Genomic DNA, 17,178 nt, shown 5'->3' with positions numbered 1-17,178 from the left:
ATTTATTGTGCACAACGTGGGCTGTTGGCATGCTACCAGGGCTTGCACTGGAGGTCAGAGGACAACTTTCAGGAGTTCCACCGTGTGGGTTCCAGGGTTCAAAGTCGGGTCATCAGGCTTGGCAGCAAACCTTTCCTCTCTGCGCCATCTCTCCAGCTCCAGCTAACACTTCTAAGTAACTATGGGATTGACTTTAGCCATTTGTGTTTCCAGCTCATTGAAACGTCTTTCTAAATTTATGCATCTATGGTGTGTGTTTGAGTTCAGGGGCACACGAATGCCACCAAGAGCTTGCTGGGCTCACAGAACAGCTTTTGGGAATGGGTTCTCTTTATGGTGGGCTTCTGAGATGTAATTTAGGTCACTATGTTTGTCCAACGACACTTTTACCTGCTCAGCCACCTTGCTGCCCTAAAACTTTTTTCTTTCTTTCCTTTTTATTTTATATCATTATTTTTTGCGAAAGGAATTTTATAGTTTCAAGCTCAAACTCAACAATGATATCTATAAACGGGCAGGACGTCTCAGATAAGGTGCCCATTCCACTTTGACTATCATGTCCACTAAGATACGACTCTGGAAAAGTTCTGTATGAAAGGATGTCCAGAACAAATTTTTTTTGCATCAATAAGGTTGGAACATCTCCTCCCTAGGCCCTAACTGTATTTTCTTAAAGTGACAGACCTGTGACCCAGTGCCTTGTAATTAGTGTTTTCAAAGAGAGTGGTCTAACTCTGGCTCTGCTCAGAAGCCAGAGGCTCTATCCTACCTCTGCTATTTCCTTGAGGTTGCATGGTTTTCCTGGATGGGGTGGGAAGAACACAGGGTCTCACTATGTAGATCAGGCTACCCTTAAGTTCATAGAGATCTTCGTGCCTCTGCCTCCCAAGTGCTGGGATTAAAGGCATGCACCACCATGCCCAGCTTTTACTGTTTTTGAGATAGGGTATCATGTAACTCAGACTGGCCTAGAACTTGCTATATGACTCAGAACTTCTGATTTTCTGACCTCCATCTCCTGAGTAGTGCGATTGCAGGCACAGGCTACCCTGCCTGTTTATTTTGTTTTGTTTTTCTTGCCTGTGGTGTATACTGTGTGTAGCCTTGTCCCTATAGGGCTTCTACAGAGTCATCCATTAGGTACTGTTAGAACTCCGAAAACTTTGAAATGGAAGGAAAGCAGAGACAAATTCTTTTCCAGACCTCCTGCCCTCATTACTATTATTGCCCTTTCTTCCTCAAGTTGGGGTATAGGAACCAGAACTCTTTTTTCCAGTGGAGGTCATAAAGTCTGGAACCCCTCTTCGTAGAGAGCAGCTGTAAAACCTAAAGATGTGCGGTATAAAAGGATACTGTTCTGCTGTAATGCCAGTGTTCCGACAGTTAAACCTCTCCTTTCCAGGTTCAACCTTCTTCAACAATAAGGGGAAGGCATTATTTATTTATTTATTTATTTATTTATTTATTTATTTTTGTTTTGTTTTTCAAGACAGGCTTTCTCTGTATTGTTTTGGAGCCTGTCCTGGAACTCACTCTGTAGACCAGGCTGGCCTCGAACTCGCAGAGATCTGCCTGCCTCTGCCTCCCGAGTACTGGGATTAAAGGCGTGTACCACCAACGCCTGGCTAGGGAAAGTATTATTGCATATAAACAAAACTGTGATAAGTGACCTCTACAGTCCATTCATTTAACTTCTCACCTATATCAGGGACCCAGATTTTTTCCCATGTTTCCACTTTTGACACCCCTAGTACAATGCCAGGGGTCACAACCACACAGCATCCAGCACAAGTCAAGACCGACACTTTCCATGTAGCCTTTTATGAGCAAGAAAGCCTTTCTCAGAAGTCCTCAGGCAGGTTTGCCACACCTAAGCCTGTCACTAGCATAAAATAATACCTCTCTACTTTCACGGATATAGGAACATTGTTTATTTACCCTGGCAAGAGAATACAGCCTCAGGTTACCCCATGACACAGACCGAGGAAGGTCATAAGCCAACACATTTAATGCATCAATGGAGTACTAAGTAGATGAGTTACAGCAAAGTGGAGACATTTTATATAGGCTTCAACTGTCAGTGCATCTTAGCTTTGGGTTACTGGAAGCGAGAGATATGTTCGTTTTAAAATACATCCCTATGCCAGGTGGTGGTGGCACACGCCTTTAATCCCAGCACTTGGGAGGCAGAGGCAGGTGAATCTCTGTGAATTTGAGACCAGCCTGGTCTACAAGAGCTAGTTCCAGGACAGAGTCCAAAGCCACAGAGAAACCAAACAAACAAACAAAAAACCATCCGTATGCTTTACCTAATAGTCAGAGGGTTTTAAGTCAGATGCAAAGGTTCAAAGTACATGAAAGGCCTAAGTTCTGGCTCCCAACTTGCAACATTCTATTTCTATGAGCTCTGCTCTGTTCTACCATGATGTTCTGCTCTGCCGAGGTCTGAGAGTTTGCAGGATTTTAAACAGAGATACGACTTCCTGGAAGAACTTCAGTTTCCCAGTAGGAAAGAAAGAGGATCCATTGCGCATAACTTCGGTTAGTGATAATCCTCCCCCTGTGTCTGGGAACTGGACTCATCTCCCTGTCCACACCGCCATGAGGAGGTAGATGAATGCTGGGGTGAGTTGTCTTAGGGGGAATGAAGGGAGACTGAATGCTGGGAAGACAAACTGTCTGGAGCACTGATGGCCTCTTATGGACACATTGACTCTTCAGCCTGGAACCTATACATGTGAGATGTACCCACATCTCTTCACTAGAGCAAGAGTGCCTGACTAAAAGTCTGACGTCAGTGGAATAAGGAGAGTATAATCCTTCCCTCAACAGCAGCAAACATGTCGAGACATTGCTACCAGTAGCCCAATCTGCTATAAATTCTGCTTTGCCAACCTTTTCTCTTTTCTTTAGGACTCCTAAGGGTACTATACACAAGAAAGAAATGGGATAGAAAGCAAGAGGTTGGGACAGGGGAGATGACTCAATTGACGAGACACATTCTCTGCAAGCACAGGACTTGCGTTCAAATCCCCAGTGCTCATGTAAAAAGCCAGGCAAAGCAACTCTCATCTACAATCCCAGTGCTGGGGAGGCAGAGACTGTGGGGTGCTCTGGGGTTTCCTAGCCAGTCAGTGTAGCCAAACCAATGAACTCTATCTCAAATAAATTGGGGATCAATTGAGGAATATCCTTGTCCTCCAACTTCCATACACATATGCACAGATGTGTACATGCACAGATAAGCAGGAATGCCACACGCATGTGTGGGCACACACACACACACACACACACACACACACACGGGAGGGGGGGTCAAAAATCATCTTATTCTCAGCTTAGCTAACAACACGTAACCTGCAGGGCAGAGCTCAGTCAGCAGGACCAAGTCCACACTTGGCAAATTTGGGGGCAGTATAGTTAGACTGCATGAAGGGAGAGGGTCATGCTTATGCAATCTGTGAAGCAGACCAGCATTTTGGTTTGTTTTTTAAATGTGGACCTTGTTACGTTGCCAGACTAGTCTTGGACTCTTGGATTCAATGAGCTCCTCCCATCTTGACTCCATCGTAGCTAGATATATGTGCATAGTGTCCAGCCAAGCCCTAACAGAGCAGCCCTGTTTTACTCAGCTGAGCTGGTGCTATTTGGAGACCTATTTGTGTGGTACAGAGAATAATCTATGATATCCATATTATCAGTTTTGAAGTGTTATTTTAAGTATACAGCAAACCAATGTAAAAGAATTAATAACAAGTAGCTGACAGACAGACAGACAGACAGACAGACAGACAGCAAAACTTTGTAAAATGCGTTGCTCAAAGCATCCAGCAGAAACAATGGAGGAAGCCCTGTTGAGGCAGCCAACCAGAGTTGCCAGCAGAGAGTCTTGGGCAGGGCAGGGCATCCCCTTGTTCCCTAGGGTAAGGCTTCCAAGTAAAGGAAAAACAGTCACAGCGAGAGAGTTACGAGTTCTGCTTCCTGCAGAAACTGTGAAGGAAGTAGAGTCAGTCAGCCTGAGTTCCCGATGCGGCTTCCCATAGCTGGACTTCCCATGCTGGATTTCTCTTTCTCCCACAGGCGCGTGCGCATCGAGGGACAGACACCAGTAACCTCTGTTGGAGACAGTGTTCCTTCAACTGTTCTCAAGGGCACATTGCTTCCTCTCTTGATCTCTTCCTTCTTTGTGGCAGGGTTCAAAGGATGGGCCAGCCCATCCTGGACAGCGGACCTTGGGAAACATTTAACACAGACATGTTTAGGTCTGAAAGTGGGAGGGGCCTACCCTTCTTCCAAAATCAGCTTCTCAGTGAGCTCAAAAAGCATGAGACATTTTACAATATAATGCATACTACAAGATTAGGCTGGGTTTACACAGCAGGAAATGGGCAATCACCTTTTCACACAATGACACCAGCTCCTAGTGAAATGTGGACTAGTTAGGACCTTGTTTTAGGGACAGGTAAGATGACTCAGCCGGCAAAGGCACTTGTCTCCAGCCTGACAATACAAGTTTAATTCCCTGGACCCACATGGTGGGAAGAGAGAATGTACTCCAGCAAGGTGTCCTGTGACCTGCCCATGATTCACTATGGTATGCATACATTCCACACCACATCAATACATAGAGTAATAATAATAAAAATAAATTCCTGTTTTAGTCTTGTTGTAGATCCCATACACACTTCCTAAAACCATTGTAATTTATTCAGAGGTAGATTTGGTTAATTTTATTTATTGTTTTGTTTGTTTTCCCCAGACTCTGAAATCAGCCTGAGGAGTGAAAACAGTGAAAAGAACATGGGTTGTTGCTAATGACAGCCACATTTTAATATATGTTTATGAGGCAACTTTTGGAGTGTCCAATGGGGGGCTGGTTACCAGGTTACAAGGTGGGAACATGCAATCCCACCCACATCCTTCTCTAGGAGGAGGAAAGAGTTAAAGGCTGTGTGATCAGTGGCTAATGATGTAACCAAAGCTGCCTGCTTAATGAAGGGTCAGTCCATAAGACCCTGTTGACATTGCCAGAGCTCTGCACGGGTGAACGCAAATGCAGTGGGAGAAGGTGCGAGGGTCACGTCTCTCACCCTAGACATACACCTCGGTTGCTGCTGAATGGGGTCCTTTATCGTAAAGTAGCAACTCGGAACAAGATGTTTCCATGAGCTCAGTGGACTGTTTGAGCAAGTTATCAGACCTGGTGACAGGGTGATTGGGAATTCACAGTTTATAGCCAGTGAGTTGGGAGTACAGGTGGTGACTGGCACCTGAAGAGATTACAGTCTTTGGGGCTAACCTGTGGCATCTAATCCTAATGTACGGTAAATAGTGTTAGAATTGAACTGGATTATGAGCTAGCCATATACCGACCAGATAGTTAATTGCTTGTTGTAGAAGAGATATGCATGTGTAGTATTAGAAGTATTATATGTGAGCTGGGTGCTGATGGTGGTGGCAGTGCATGCTGTTAGGAGGCAGAGGCAGGTGGATTTTGAGTATGAGTTCTGGTCTACAGAGTGAATTCCAGGAAGGTAGGACTACAGAGAGAAACCCTGTCTCAAAAAACCAAAACCATCTCTCCAGAGGTTAAGAACACTGACTGCTCTTCCAAAGGTCCTGAGTTCAATTCCCAGCAACCACATGTTGGCTCACAACCATCTATAATGAGATCTGGTGCCCTCTTCTGGCCTGCAGACATACCTGCAGGCAGAATACTGTGTGCATAATAAATAAATAAATAAATAAATAAATAAATAAATCCTTAAAACAAACAAACAAAAAAACCAAAACCAAAGCAAACAAACAAAAAAAGACTAAATAAACCCGGCATTGGTGGCACATGCCTTTAATCCCAGCACTCCGGAGGCAGAGGCAGGTGGGTGTCTGTGAGTTTGAGACCAAACTGGTCTATAGAGCGAGTTCCAGGACAGCCTCCAAAGCCACAGAGAAACCCTGTCTCAAACCACCACCCCCAAAATAAGTTAAATTAAAAAGAATCCTGAGACCTGTGAAGGACTCTATGACTACCTGAGCTAAGGAATCCGAAGTCCCTCTTTCTCACTATCCAGTCGGCAACAGCTCCTCCTCTTCCTTCCTAGAACTTTCCTCAAAGTCAACTGACAGGAGAAGCTGAATTTTATTTTATTGTGTTGCTTTCATGGCTCTTGGCCTCTTAATTGGTTGATGCTGAAATAAAGTTTCATTCATGTATTTATTTGCAAGAACTCAGCACCTTGTTTGGCTTGTATGCATGTTGGACAGTGGAGTCCTTTCTGTGTTCCTACAAATGTGTGTGCCTTGACTATGTGCCCACCTAGACAAACCCTCTCAAAAGAACCATATATTATTCACAGTGTTTTTACATGTAGTGGGCACTCAGACATGTGTTGATAACAATTAGTCATGACCATGATACCTCAACCCTACACAAGGAACTACAGGCAATTAGGTAGAGCTGGGGGCGTGAGAGGTGGGTCTCCCCAGAGAAGAGCGAACCATTGGCTGTCCAGTGCCAAGTGGTCAGCACGCATGCATACGAGTAACAGTATATGGACTCAGCAGGCTATATTTAGAAATATATATAATGTGTGTGTGTGTGTGTGTGTGTGTATGTGTGTATACAAATACATATGGGCATGCAATAACAATTGATGAAAAAAGAAGCCATGAAGGAGAATGGGAGGGGTATATGGTAGTATTTGTAGGAAGAAAAGGGAATGGAGAAATGTTGTTATTAAATCACAATTTCAAAGACACACACACACACACAGAGACAGAGAGAGAGAGAGAGAGAGAGAGAGAGAGAGAGAGAGAGAGAGAGAGAGAGAGAGAGAGAGAGAGAGAGGACCTTAAAAAGTCAGGAATTTAGTCAGAATTGTGAGAGACCTTGGCAATATTTAAGGAATGAAAAAATAGTTAGCTCTGGTAGGTTTTGTTTTTAAAGTTTTTTTGTGTTTTTTTTTCTGTTTTTTACGAGACAGGTATGTTTTGGAGGCTGTTGTTCCAGCCTGGCCTCGAACTCACAGAGATCCGCCTGCCTCTGCCTCCCGAGTGCTGGGATTAAAGGCATGTGCCACTACCACCCGGCTAAAGTTTTCTTTAAAAAGTTTTGTTTTGCCTCCATCTATCCCCTGGAATTGGAGTTACAGACAGCTGTGAACTGCATGTGGATGCTGGGAATTGAACCTTGATTCTCTGCGAGAGCAGCCGGTGCTCTTAACTGCTGAGCCATCTCTCTAGTTCCTATTTGTTTGTTTTTTGAGACAGGGTCTTTTTATGAAGCTTGAGCTGTCCTGGAGCTAGCAATGTAGATCAGGCTGGCCTCTAACTCATAGAGATCCTCCTGACTCTGCCTCTTGAGTGCTGGGATTAAAGGTGTGCGCCACCACTCCTGGTAATATTGTGTGTGTGTGTGTTTGTGTGTGTGTGTGTGTGTGTGTGTGTGTGTGTGTGTGTCTTCCTTTTCAATCATGGTGTATCATCACAGTAATAGAACCCCTAATTAAGAAACCAAATTGGCAGCCTCCAAAATCACAGAGAAATCCTGTCTTGAAAAACAAAATAAAAGATACCAGTTTGGGATGTGCCTAATCTCTAGTCTCTTGCTCTTTATTGGGCCTGTTCTCTTCCACACAGCAGGGGAAATGTCTCTGATCAGTCTTTTGTTTTACTTTTGGGTTTGAGACAATGTCTTAATAGCAAGTCTTTGCTGGTCTCAAACTCTCAATTTTATTGCCTCAGCCTCCTGAGTGCTTGGGTTACAAGTGTATGCCATCACACATAGCATATGTTACAATGCAGGTCATGATAGATATTCAAATAAAGTCTTCTAAAGCTGGGAGTGCTGACATACACCTCTAATCTAGAGGCCAGCACTAGAAAGGTTGATGCATGAGGATAGCAAGTTGGAGGCCATCTTCAACTACATAGTGTGTTAAGAGAAGCTTTTTCTTTGCTAGCCGCTTTGGTTTATCCCCCGCCAGCCGCCTGGGCTCTGCCGAGATGTAGTCCCCAAATAACACACAGGAAGCTATATTAATTATGAAGATGTTGGCCTTGCTTGTTTTTTACTAGCTAGCTCTGACTTAAGTAATTACCCCATAATTGTTAATCTAAGTATGTTTCTTACCGGAGAATAGTTCCAGGCTTCCTACCCCCATGGCGTTACATGTTGACTCTCTTGTGTTTCTCCTTCCCAGAGTTCTCCTGGACTCCTAGTCCCTCCTATCTTGGTTCCCTATAGGCTCAACAGTACTTTATTGACAAATGCATAGGACTTCCCCCAACATCTCCTCTTTTCTGTTTAAACAAAAAGAAAGGTCTTAACTTTAACATAGTCAAATTGTATATGACAGAACAGTTATCAAGTAAGAACACAGTTACAACATTTTGTCTATTAACATTTAGCAAGATCTAAAGAAAATATCATCCATCCCATCCTTATGAGTCCAAAATCCTATATGTAGCTTATCTTTTATCATAACTAAGGAAAACTATAACTATCTGTCTTCAACTCCATCAAAGACCACAGAAGGATAATATATAAACACTAGGATTGACAGAGACATCTTACTGCCTGGACAGTCACCCGAAGTTCCTCTGTAACGTTGGGGCATCCATCTTCAGCCCATAGGCCACAATGTGTCCAGAAGATTTCTCAGCAAAGCAGGAAATTTCAAACTGTCCATCTGCATTGGCAGTCTGTCAGTCATTTCTCTGTCCTGTAGAAAGTCTGGTAGACACTTCCATGAAGCAGGAACCCTGTAAGACTGAGTTTAGCAGTCACTTTTCTGTGGGTCCTGCATGTCCAGTTTATACAGCAACAGTCAGTCTAGGCAAGAGCAGTTTCTTGCCCAAATGGCTAATCTTGCCATGTTGAAAGCAAACTCCATAATGAGTTTCTTCGATGCCCATCTTCCTCTCAGACATAATTGGTGCTGCCAGGAACAGACATTTCTCATTGTCAAGAAAAACCCTAAACCATTTTAAATGCCATTTTCTGAAGGTCTTTGAGAGATTTGAAGACTGTTTATCTATCCCAAATATATTTCTGTATATCTAGAAAACCTAACTTACCTAACTATAAATTCCATTATAAGTAACTATCTATAGTCTGCATTCAATCATGCATTACGTTTCAAAGGATCTGTATAAGCACAATACTTAATCAAGAGGAGAAACATACACATCACAAAATTGACCTTGATTTTGTCTCAATAAATGAAAAACAATACCCATACCATAATTCCCCTTTTTACCATTAAAAAAGAGAACGGCTGTTATCATTAGCCAATTATAAACAAGCCCATTTAAATGAAAACAAAGATTTATAAACAAGATGGGAATTGGGACGTCGCTCATTCCAAACTGCTTCCTGCTGGAAGGGGGTGCTGTTCATACCATGGGGATCATGACAAAACTCAGAAACCTTTATAAGTCCATATTTTCGGGGTCTGTAAAGCTGCATCCTCTTAGCTGTCTCAATAGTTGGAACACCTGGTCCACTGCTTCTGGGGGTCTTGGTTCGTCAAACCACAGAAGTCTGGAAGGAATCCTCAGCTTTTCATTTTCTGTGGAAACATAAGCAAAATCTCCTTTCCCAAGTAACATATCCTTATACTTAAATTTTGAAGTCAAGGCATTTTTAAAAGATAGAAGTTGGATTAATTCAGCAGCATTTATAATCAAGTGTACTTTAGTTGTTCCTTCCTTAGCAATGAAAAAAACTGAAAAACACAATAGCGTACAGTATCCAGACTCTCTGTGTATTTTCCATCTTTACGTGGCTTATTTATTTATCTATTATTACTTTATCTATTTTACTTTTATTTATTTTTCTTTGAGACAGGATTTCTCTTTGGAAATCCACCTGCCTCTGCCTCTGGAGTAAATCCTACCGGCGTGCGCCACCACAACGCCGGCTTTTGTATTTATATACCACTTTGCCGTTTCATTTTCTCTCTTAATCTCACATATATTTTTAAACACACTGTAAACCTTTAGAGATTTTCTTCATCCAAGTCTGACTTTACAGTAAATCTTTATGTTTTTCTGGCCACGTGTCTTATCTGTAAAACTGCGGCTGTTTTAAACTGCCGTTTTAAGATGGCGGGCATAAGCGTGATTCCGGCTTACTGCCTCAGTCCATGCTGACATCCAGCAAATGCTGCCATTTCCAGCTGTACGTACACCCGTTTTAATCGTTAGCAGAGTCTCTTAAAACAACCTTGCTGTTTTTTTTTTTCTTTTTATGCCGAGTCAGGAAGACTCCATTAAGCAAGCCGCGTGAATCTCGGCTTGTCGCTAGCAAAACAGAGCACACCTGAGAAAATGCTGCTACCAAAATCTGTGCTTCTCTCTGTTCTTCTGTTTCTAAAATTCCTTTAAATCTTTTATTATTTTGCGTGGAAATTCAATCCCACTCCTGACACCATTCTGTTAAGGGAAGCTTTTTCCTTGTGAGAAGCCTTTCCGCCCGCCTGGTTCTAGAGCCGATTCAGTCCCAAATAACACACAGGAAGCTATATTAATTATGAAGCTGTTGGCCTTGCTTGTTTCTTACTAGCTAGCTCTGACTTAAGTAATTACCCCATAATTGTTAATCTAAGTATGTTTCTTACCGGAGAATAGTTCCAGGCTTCCTACCCCCATGGCGTTACATGTTGACTCTCTTGTGTTTCTCCTTCCCAGAGTTCTCCTGGACTCCTAGTCCCTCCTATCTTGGTTCCCTATAGGCTCAACAGTACTTTATTGACAAATGCACAGGACTTCCCCCAACAATAGTGAAACTCTGACACAAAACAAATAAATAAAATAAACAAAATAAATTAGCAATTGGTATAGGATGAGTTCTAGTTGGTCTTAGTAATGAAAATTCAGAGTCAGATATTAGGGGGTGAAAGCTAAAACATCAGAGAAGCAGAGCAGCCGGCCACTAGAGCTTTCACCTCTACAAAATCCTCAGACCAGAGAGAGAGGCAGAGATACTGTCTCCTCATGTCTTATAGTCCTCTTTCCATCCTGCATATCACTTCCTGACTGTCTGCACAGACCTCCAGACCTCTATGGTTAACTAGTGACTAGCTCTGCCCTCTGACCTTCAGACAAGCTTTATTTGTTAGAGTTCATACAAAATATCACCACACAACTACTCCATAAGATTTACTTTTTTTGTAGGACATGAGAAGGAAGTCTTGGTCTGGAGAGGTGGCTAAGTGGATAAGAGTATCTATTTCTCTTACATAGGACCTGAGTTTGATTCCTGGGACCCAAGCTGGGTGACTCTCAACCTGTCCCGCGCTACCGTCTCGCCAGCAAGAACGACGCAGGACACTCGGATCCTTCTGCAGTAAAGCTTTAATACATCTTGAGAGATAGATGATCAGCTTCTGAGAGGGAGACCCCAAGCTAAGAAACCCAGCCCCTTATATAAGCCTAGGAGCTCCGAGTGAGATGTGTAGAGCCGGGATTGGTGGTTTGCTCATCACCCCAGATGACGCCACGGGAGAGGCACAGCTTAAACGGTGAACTCCAACTGACAGCGGATGTCAGCGCCATCTTCTAATGGTGATAGCGATAGCGAGGGCGGCTCCTCACATCTCCCCCTATTCATTTATTTTTGAAGCCATAGGACACCCACAACTTTGGAGTGGAGATAGAGGTCAAATCCCCATGTGCAAATTTGGAACATGTACAAAGCTCCTCTCCAGGGTCTTATCCCCAGAGGGAGCCCTGACCAGTCCCGATGTCGTTTTTCTGGGGGAAGGAGATCATGACATAGAACCTTCATGCAAGATGACTTATCTCCCAGGAGAAAGTCGTTATACCGCAGACCTCTCCTGTGCAGTGCTTAGCCTTGCAACTCCTTGGGCTGCTGAAGCCTACCCACTCTATCCCGTGCAATGAGACTAGCCTCGTGGGGTGCAAGAGCCGGGAGGCCAGCGACCTATTGCTTTAACATGGTTAACCAAATGTCAGGGGAGGCTCCGTGTTCTAAGGCAGCAAGTGCTTGTGCCACCATCACTTTGTCTCTTTTGTTTGGGCTCTGAGCTTACACACCATCCAAAGCATCAACACTATTCCACAGCAGAGAACTAGGCTAAATGATCCCACCCTCTCCCATTCCTTAAAATAAGAAAATGCAGATGAAATCCAGGAGGAGAGGCCTTCCATCAGAGAAAGATCCAGATGCGTCGAATTCACTTGCAGGATCGCCACTCTCAACTCACGGAGTGTCTGCTCAAACTCAAAAGTCCAATTCTGTAATAAATGTTGAGACAGAGCTTTTGACAGGTTAGCTGCTCTTGTAAAATTCTCATATTGTACTGAAGTGACACAAAGGCCAGGCAACTTTTGTTCACATCCCAATTGGGCCATCTGCCACAATATATCCAATTGTTCCTGAACCAAATTAATCTGTTGGTTTACCAACATCAGGCCTCCTTGTATCTGAGAATTGGCAGTGGCCTGTTTATCTAGGGCCATGGTCACAGTGGCCGATAGTTCATTAATGGTTTGAGTTGTCTGCACAGTGGCGGAGAGTGCAAGGGCCGAGGCGGTAACCGAAGCAGTAACCGCGGCGGCGGCTATCAGGCCCACAATAATAGCAGAGATCCCAAAAATCTCGCTTTTCCCTAAACAAACTCAAACTACTTGGCACCTCAACAGGAACTGGAACAAATCGAGGCATGCGCATTACCAAAGCAAAAGGGTGCTTAATAGCATCCCAGCATAATGCATAAAAACAATTCTAAGCAGAGCAATTTATTTCTTTCTGATTCTTACCTAAGGTATCATTACTCACAACCCAAATAAAGGGCAGCCAAACACAAATTGGAGCAGTTGAATAATTAGTTCTCTTAAAAGGGGTATACTTAACATTGGAGGAGGACCAATCAGATGATCCAGAGCTCTGTCCCTCACTCAGACTGTTGCCTAATGCCCCTTTCCAATCAAAAGTAATCTGTCCCTTCTCACTATATCCTCCAGCAATCATTGCCATAGGAGAAAGATCAGTACAGCTTCCATTAATTCAAAAGGATTAGCATTAGATCTTTCTGGATCCATATGAATAAAATTATCCTTTAATGAAGAAATCACAGTAAAGCACAAGCTTCCTACCAATGACAAGGTTCTCTCATCCTGAAAACTCTGTATCTGAGGATCTAAAGGCAAAAAGGCAAGCCCCAACTCTCTATTAGTTGTGAAAAATCTAGGGAACTCCTGGGCATTATGCATCACTGGCATCGGTAGGGGAAGGTAGACATGATGGCCCACCGTAACTCTCCCATCATACTAGGAACCATCATCCTGAGTAGGAGAGTCTTCATCACCCACTTGGCCTCCATCCTTCTTATTCTGGAGTTGTGAAGGAGCTCTTCGAGTGAGTCTTTCAGGGATCCACAGGGGGTTTTCTTCCTCCTGTGGAAAAACACACACAGCTCCCCTGGATCTTATAAGAATAGGATCCGGGCCTTTCCAGAGATCAGTCAAGACATCTTTCCATTTTACCATTTCTTTTGGCCTATCAGGCTCTAAACTGTGGCGATCGGCCGCAGTGTGGCCTTGGGCATCAGAGTTCAAGAAATTAAGGGTAAAAAGTGCCATGGACACAGCAACTCTTGGTACCGAGGGTAGAACATCCTCAATACTCCCCTTTTGTTTAATCAGATATGATTTGAGTGTACGATGGGCACGTTCCACAATGCCCTGTCCTTGAGGGTTATAAGGTAGGCCAGTTAGATGGGTAACATCCATTTGCCGACAAAACTGTCGGAATTTTTGAGAGGTATATGCTGGTCCATTGTCTGTTTTTAAAATTCTGGGTTTTCCCCAAGCACTCCAGGCCTCAAGGCAATGTTGAATCACATATGAGGCCTTTTCCCCTGTTAGGGACATGGCGAACATTACGCCAGAACAGGTGTCAACAGAAACATGAACATATTGAAGCCTTCCAAAAGAGGGAATATGAGTAACATCCATCTGCCACATCTGCAATGGTCTAATGCCACGTGGGTTTATTCCCACGTGGGGAGCAGGTAAGAATTCGCAGCAATTCTGGCATTGAGTAACAATTTCCCTAGCCTCTTTCCTGGATAGAGCAAAATGACGGCGCAAGGTCTCAGCCGTCACATGAAAGCGCTGATGGAACTCTTTTGCTGCTTGTGCGTGGGTAGACAAGGCAGCGGCCACCAGCTTTGTAGCCTTGTCCGCTAAGTCATTCCCTAAGGACATGGGACCTGGGAGTCCAGAATGTGCTCGGACATGGGTAATGAAAACAGGAAATCTCCTATTTAACAAGGCAGCTTGTATCTTCTGAAAGATGTTAGCAACTCTGCTGGAGGATCTTATTATTCCAGCTATCTCAAGGAGATTAACTGCATTAACCACATAAGAGGAATCTGATACAATATTGAGGGGTCCTGGAAAGGCCTCAAGAACCTCCAGTACTATCAGACATTCTACAACTTGAGGTGAAGTTTCATTATATTGTTTAGATATAACCCTATCCTTGACCACATAAGCTCCCATACCAGTTTTCGATCCATCAGTGTACACCACAGTCCCATCTGGGAGTGGGTCTTTAGCTGTCACTTGTGGAAACACTATAGCCTGGTTTAGGGCAAACTGTAAAATTGGATGCTTTGGAAAATGATTATCAATTTGTCCTGAAAAGGAAGTAACTAAAACTGCCCAATCACTAGATGTGGCTGCCAAGGTCTGAACTTGTGCAGCAGTATAAGGCACAATCAAGGAATCAGGATCCCTGCCAAAATGCGTAACAGCTGCTTTTATTCCGCGAAGCGCGAGCTGTGCAACAGCATCAGGGTACCAGTCAATAATCTTAGCAGGGGAAGCATTTGGATGAATCCAAAGTAATGGTCCATGTTGCCACAGGACTGCAGTTGGCAATTGAGCTGTCTTAAAAACACACAGATTAAAAGGTAGTGACTCCTCAATACGTTGTAATTGTGCTTCCTGTAAGGCCTCTTCCACCATCTGTAAGGCTCGGTGGGTGGCAGGGGTAAATTTTCTGGGTGAGGAGATATGAGGCTCACCCTCCAGGAGATCGAAGAGGGGTTTTAGATCAGCAGATGGAATTTTTAAAAAGGGCCTCAACCAATTTATATCTCCCAGAAGTTTCTGAAAATCATTTAATGTTTGTAAGTGGTCTTTGCGAATTTCTATTTTCTGAGGAACTATATTTTTGGGAGTAATCATTGAGCCCAAAAAGAGGCCTGTATCTGCAATTTGAACCTTTTCTGAGGCAATCTCTAATCCCCACTGTTTTAATTCAGCCACCAGCATGGGAAAAGCCTTTTGTAAAACATCTAACTCTTTGTGACAAATAAGAATATCGTCCATATAATGGATCATGATTAAAGATGTAAATTGCTTCCTAATTGGCTCCAAAGCCTCCTGCACATACAGCTGACATATTGTTGGGCTATTGGCCATGCCTTGCGGCAGTACCTTCCACTGAAATCTCTTGTCTGGTTCCATATGATTAAGAGAAGGGATAGTGAAGGCAAACCTTGGTCTATCCCGTGGGTAAAGTGGAATAGAGAAGAAACAATCCTTAATATCTATAATAATAAGCTTCCAATCTTGAGGAAGTGCAGAAAGCAAAGGAAGTCCTCTTTGAACAGGGCCAAAAAGATGCATCTGATTGTTAATGGCCCACAGATCGTGGAGTAATCTCCACTTCCCAGATTTCTTCTTAATAACAAAAATTGGTGTATTCCATGGGGAGGTAGAAGGCTCTAGATGCCCCAGCCATTCCTGTTCTTGCACTAATCTTGTGACAGCCTCTAATTTTTCAGAGGATAGAGGCCATTGAGAGACCCATAACGGCTCCTCTGTTTTCCACGGTATGGGTCGTGAAGCCTCAACGGCCCCTAAATAAAACCCAGTCCTTTTCTACCCCGATTTCCATGTTGCGTAATGGGTTTTATTCTGCCTTGTTCTTGCCTACCCAAGCCTCTACCGTTTGTATACCCCATCTTTGCCATAATGGCTGATGCCTGGGGGGAGTATTCATTAGTTAGGGTCATGCCCATGGCTTGTAACACATCCCGTCCCCATAAATTTACAGGGAGTGGCAACACATAGGGGGTAAAACATCCCTGTTTGCCCTCAGTGTTCCGCCAGGTTAAGGCTGAGGCACTGATGGCAGGAGAGGACTGGTATCCAAGACCTTGTAGAGAATGAGATGAAACAACAGTGGGCCAAGACTTCGGCCACCAATGGAGTGAAATAATGCTTTTGTCTGCTCCCGTATCCATTATCCCTTCAAATTCTTTTCCATTAATTAACAATTTTATGTAGGTCTCTCATTTAGGGGTATAGCCAGATAGGCTGAATCACTTCCAGAAGATCCCATAGCCCTTTTTTGTAAAGTGTAGGTTTCTCCATCCCCGAGGGAGGGCAGCAACACCAGTTGTGCAATTTTATCTCCCTGCTTTATAGAAAATACACCCCGAGGGCTAGAACAGAGAACTTGAATCTCCTCTTTATGATACGGGTCAACAATCCCAGGATATATAATGAGTCCCTGTAAAGTTAAGGAGCCACGGCCCAGAATAAGCCCAATGGTGGCAGGGGGCAAAGGTCCAGGGAATGGACTGGGACCGGTTGAACATTCATTTGGGGCATGAGTAAGAAGTCAGAGGCGGCACGCAAGTCCATTCCGGGGGTTCCTCGGAAGCCTCTACTTCCTCTTGATTGCTTTTCTGAAATCGGTTCCCATATTTCTGAGGGCCCTGGGACCATGGGCCCCGTGACCCGTTTTTTGATTGGGGTACCTTGGGTTCTTCAATAGGGGGCAGAAGCCTCCCTTTCATATCCCGGACTGACCTGCATTCACTAGCCCTATGATAACCTTTACCACAACGACGGCAAAGCTCCAGTTCTCTTGTTCTTTCAGGGGCTTGACAATCTTTCTTAAGGTGCCCCATTTTCCCACAATTAAAACAAACTTTTCGACTAGATAAATCTCTACGCCTGTGCGTTTGTAAAATGGCGGCAGCTAGTCCTGCATTGGTTAGGGGTCCCCCAGCTCCCTGCACACTCTGAGCCAATCTTGTAAACCTTTGCTTTTGCGAGGGCGATAGCCGTTCGACATTCCTGGGTTGCTTGTTCATAGACAAGTTGCTCAATCAGGGGCATAGCTTGTTC

The sequence above is a fragment of the Mesocricetus auratus genome, unplaced genomic scaffold (assembly GCF_017639785.1).
Source record: "Mesocricetus auratus isolate SY011 unplaced genomic scaffold, BCM_Maur_2.0 Super-Scaffold_100014, whole genome shotgun sequence".
In the NCBI taxonomy this organism is placed as follows: Eukaryota; Metazoa; Chordata; class Mammalia; order Rodentia; family Cricetidae; genus Mesocricetus; species Mesocricetus auratus.
Note: the sequence above shows the minus strand (reverse complement) of the source record.